We start from the raw sequence: 5,354 nt of genomic DNA, 5'->3' as shown, positions 1-5,354 counted from the left end.
CTATTCCCGACCACCATCCGATTCGTCCTCTTTGCCATCACCGATTCTCCCATAAGGCTTCACGCTGTGCACAACCCTTTGGGGAAAAACCTGGCGGAAGGAAGCTCCGCCTCCGCCCCGCCGAACACCTGCGGCCCGTCCCTATCGGTCCACATGTCAAACCCTCCCGGGCCGCTGGAACCGGTCGGCGAGCGCCTTCAGCTGGTCGTCGGCGCCCACGGAGAACAGCCGGGGGCCTTCGACGGCCTCCCACGGCCTTCGAGCTCGGAGACGGCGGCCTTGAGCTGGCCCGCTTGCGCATCTCGTAAATCTGGCGCTCCCGGCAGAGGCGGGCCTTGAGGAGCAGCTTGGCCTTGTTCTTCTGCATGCGCTTCCACTGCCACTTGGAGACGCCGCCCGAAGGTCTCGGCCCCCGCCCATCCGGATGGGCGGCACCGTCACACGGGGGCGCGGCGGAGGGAGAGGTGGGAGAGCTCGGTGCGGAGGAGGACGACCTGGGCATTGGGAGAAGCCAGGGTTCTCGAGAAGGAGAGGGTCTGCGGAGGGGTCGGGAGGAGGAGAGACATCCGCAGGGTGGACATTCCGTTCGTCTTCCTTGTTCTGCAGCTCGAGACGTGACGGAGCGAGGAGCGGCCGCTGGAAATATGGTGGGTGGCGAGGGATGAAGATGATAACGGGGCTTCCGCGGTTGTGGGTCAGATGCGGGCTGCGATCTTTTTCATCGCCATGGTCGTCGTGTCCGATCGTCTAGCTTACGCGACGGCGAGATAAGATCGAACGGATGGTCCAGGGATGGATGATGGGAAGAGAGGGCCTCCGCCGCCGTGAAAATCTTTGAATGTAGAGATTGTTCCAAGACCCAGCTCTTTCTTTCCGGCCCAACATGTCTGTCTGCTTGCTTTGGTTTTTGGGCTTCGTAGGATTGTTGTTTCAATGTTCATCTTTTCGAGCTTCTGTAATTTCTTGAATTTCTAGGCTCTCGTTCATTTTCGTTACAGCAAATAGGGCGTGCATCGGGCCAGGTCCCCTAAGAATCGGACTGACCGGATTGAATTGACACTTTTGATTGATTTTCACTGTCCGGTCTTGTTCCAAGACCGGGTGGGCCGGTTCCTTGTTTCATAAATCGAGATCCGATCTCACCTAGTCTATTTCAAATTTTAGGGTAGGAATCGACCCATCTTGAAATCATCACCCATAATAATAAGATAACAACTGGAATGACTTCATTGCTTTGTCGATATTTTAGGGTGTTATTGACAGCATTACTTCTTAATCTTGATTGGATGATGATGACGACGATGACAACGATGATGACGTCATCAACTTGGATTTTGATTCAACGGACACTCTCTCTTGCACCATGCATGCTACTTACTGGTCCCGCAAAGTAGTGCCTCCTTTCATCTGGAGTAAGAGTCTTTTAGATACTAACATTACGAGAGCAAATAGCCATAAACTATGAATTGATTGAGGAAAAGTGCAAAGATAGAGGTGGATTTGCAAGATGAAAATCCAATCTTTTCCCAAAGAGATCATATTTATTTTAAAATGATTTTCTGTTATATGAGAAATGGAAAAATAAAATGAATCTAAAGGAAAAGATGCAACGAGAGAAGTCTCTCTCTCTCTCTCTCTCTCTCTCTCTAACTTTGACTTGAAAATCTCTCTCCAACCATATTTTGATCTTGCTGGTTTTTCGCTGAGTAAACTGTGTTAACAATCGCTTATTTGTGCTTTCATTTGAGTTTTTTGCGCTAATTATTCTGAATTGTTGACTGCACGTCAAAATCATATTATCTTCAACATTTCAAATTTGGCTCAATGTGAGGTGTATCGTTGCAAAAATCATAATCTAATGTAATTCTGTTGTCATGACTCGCTTACTCAGCAAAAGTTAGACACAAATTGCTGAAGTGGTTTGTTTCTCATAGAAATTATGCTATCTCCATTTTAATGTTAAGTAACGTGGTAGAAGAGGAAGTGTTGACTATTCAATATGTTTTTGCTGACATGGTATCATCTCAAGAGACCATATAAGATGTCAATGTAGATGATGATGGCTATTTAATAGTGTTAGCATTCATTTTGGTATTTTTCTTTGACAATTTTAACGGAGGTCTCATGTTGAACCAATTTGAAAAGTCGAGATTTTTTATGGAAGATTTTAAATTAGGTACTCGATTATAAAAATTGTAAAAGTTCATATACTTTTCATTACCCCATTGAAAAATCATGTTAAACTCTATCGTGCTTCTAACAATACTAGAAGATGCTTGGGAGTAGGTAAGGCCTTAGGTACCTGAATTCAATGGCGTGGGCCAGTCTGGTTTGTGCCAAATGTGCTCAAGTTTGCAGCAGCTTTAGGGAAGTTGCAGACTCAAGATAGGATGAAGAGATGGGCTAGTATCGATAAAATTTGTGTGGCATGCTTCCTCTATGTCAAGAATGCATTTAATCTTTGACAGCCTTTTCTGCAAGCAAGTTTGGAGCCAGCTGCTCCATCTGTTTAATACTGACAGAGCTGTTGGACATTGGAATGTAGAGCATAAGTGGGTTTTATGGAGTTTAAAAGGTAAATCAATCAGGAGAATGATGTTGAAGTTAACTTGGAATGGAGCTCTGTACTTTTTATGGAAGGAAAGGGGTGATGTTATCCATAATGGTGCTGTTCGTTAGAATCGATGGATTCTCAGTAGGGTGGAGTATGCCGATAAAATTAAAGTTGCTGTTTGGCTTGCTTTTTTAGGGGTCTGAAAATATGGTTCTCATTCATTAACCTGAAAATGAGCATCCACAGATGTAGAATTAGAACAAATAAGAACCTAATATATAGGCCCAGCTAGAAAGAAGGGTTTTCTTTATGTTTGGCTTTGGCAACCTAGTATTTATAGGAAAATTATCTAAAAGGTCTTGAATATCTTGTATTTTGATTAATTCAATTATAAATTTTTCAATTTTACCAATTGAGTTTTACCATTTTCATATTTTATCAATCGAGTCAATTCAATTAATTTTTACCGTATGGCGAACGTGGATATCGGTCATTCTATGAATACAACCTTATTGACGCATAATTTATATATATAAATTTTAGATTTATGAATTTTGTTATAATTTTCCTTTCTTTCTTTCTTCTTCTTTTTCTTCCAAGCTTGACGACGGTCGTGAGGCCTTCGCTAACTACAAAGCCCTTACCAACCAATGGCAAGCATCGCCCTTGCCTATAATCAGTGAGGGCTTCATGACCCTTGCCCAATGATTGACGAGGGTCACCGACTCTCACTTGTGGTCAAACAAGCCATTTATTAGATCAAATTGATTTGAATTCAAGTCAAAGGAGCCAGAGCCTCAATTAGAGCTGTAGATGACGCCATGATAGTTCGCGTGAAGCCATCCATTAGAAGACTAGAGGTGTCACAACACACACATGCTATGACTCTCTTGTTAATCCCTTTCATTTAAGCTCCATTGATGTTTAATTTCAAGATGCCCTATTTTGGTGGTTCCAAACTCAATCCAAAGCTTGTCTGAGCTCAATTCTTTTCTTAGATCTAGCTGACCAGCAAGAAATACTATCATACAAGTTCAAAGCAGCTTCCAATAGTTTCTATGGGTCTGAGACTAGCACTCGATACACAAAATTGTTCTTTTCCTTCCAAATTAACCAGCGAACAGCAAAGAGAAATTCGAGAGACACAGGTTTATTGAAAGTTAATCAACCATTCCTCAAATCTAAACAAACCCGGATTTGATGTGGTTATTTAGGGCCACGCGAGACCCTAACTTCGAGGTCCAAGGGCAAAGAAAAAGGAACATGCTCTGATTTTCTTGAGGCGTTATCGACAACATTACTTCTTACCTTCTTTCTGTTTGATAATGATGCCACCGACTTGAGTATCAATTCGATGGACACTCTCTTGCATCATGCATGCTACCATTCTCCCCCACAGCAGTGCCTTCTTATCTGTGTAGAGTTAAGAGTCTTCTAGATACTACCTTGACGAGGGCAAATAGCTACAAACTAACTTTAAATAGTTTTCTCTGTCAAGAATTGATTGAGGAAAAGTGTGAAGATTGGTGGATTGTCAAGATGAATATTCCAATCTTATCCATGAAGAAAGAATAAGGATAGGACCTTTTGCTTTTTTTACAAAGAGATCTTTTTTATTTTCAAAAGATTGTCCACTACATGAGAAAGCCAAAAAAAAAAAAAAAAACAACAACAACAAAAAAATGAAAAAGGGTGTAACAAAAAAATGTTTTCTTTAGTTCTTTTCTATTTTGTTTTTGATATCATAAGATACCTACCCTTTTTCTTGATTAAACTGAGCTAAAAGCATTTATACTTTTGAAACAATTTGAAAAATTACTAACTAATTCTATGCAAGTGTGGAACTATTTTCACGACCATTTTGACTTACAAAACTCATTTTCTTAGTTAACTGACCAAATTACCTTTCTTTCTGGAATTTATTGTTTCTTTTTCTATCATGTTGACCAGAAATACTAATCTTTCTACTGCCTTTATCATCTTTTTCATAATATAAATGCCACCATAACTTCCTCACAAGATATCTTCCTCTCCTTCGTCTTATTTTTCATTTTGCCTATTTCATATTAAACCTCACGATTTTGTCCTTTGACATATAATTAATTATTTTAGTGCTCTCTAAGGACCTGTTTATATAATAATTAAATGGGCATATTGTAATTACGGCATAGGGGCATATTTTCTTACCTATCATAGACACTAATTATGGCAGTGAAGTTCTCAATTCAAAAAATCAAACGAAAAGCATAGATACATTTAAAATGAGCGATCCCATGATATTATTCAACAGGATTTAACGGAGGAATGTGTCCCTCATGATGAAATCATTTAGACATATTCTTTTGCGACCCACGAGGACAAAAAGAGGGGGAAGAACAAGAATACGATGCCTTTTTTGGGTCTCGAGAACCGCAAATGAATTCATATCCAATCAATTTCGTACAACAACGAAAGAGGAAGCAAGAAAGATTGAACGTCAGCATGGAAACAAACTCCACAGACAAAAAGCTCGCGACATCTCCAGCCTGTCACTATTTGGAAGGTTTTAATTTAGTGCTTGGTGAACATGTTGCAGTCAAGGAAAGAATACCCCATCCCCAAATCAGTGACAAGAGAGTTTATTTGTAAGGGAATGGGTAGGATTGAATCGATTCCTTCTTTGTAAGGTAATCATGAAGAAGCTGGTACGACCACAGTCTGAAGACTGAAATAAACTTTCATTTTTTCATCTTTTTTTCTCTTACATGACCTCCTTTTTAGTTTTGCACCTACACTAGTTTGAGCCTTTCCCGAAGGTGGC

General features: G+C 40.7%; 1 pseudogene; it reads right to left on the bottom strand.

The window, feature by feature from the left end:
• Positions 1–502, bottom strand: LOC120296174 (annotated as a pseudogene).
• Positions 503–5,354: the final 4,852 nt, after the last annotated feature.

The sequence above is a fragment of the Eucalyptus grandis genome, chromosome 1 (genome assembly GCF_016545825.1).
Source record: "Eucalyptus grandis isolate ANBG69807.140 chromosome 1, ASM1654582v1, whole genome shotgun sequence".
NCBI classification, from domain to species: Eukaryota; Viridiplantae; Streptophyta; class Magnoliopsida; order Myrtales; family Myrtaceae; genus Eucalyptus; species Eucalyptus grandis.
Note: the sequence above shows the minus strand (reverse complement) of the source record. Positions and strands in the feature narration are given on the sequence as shown.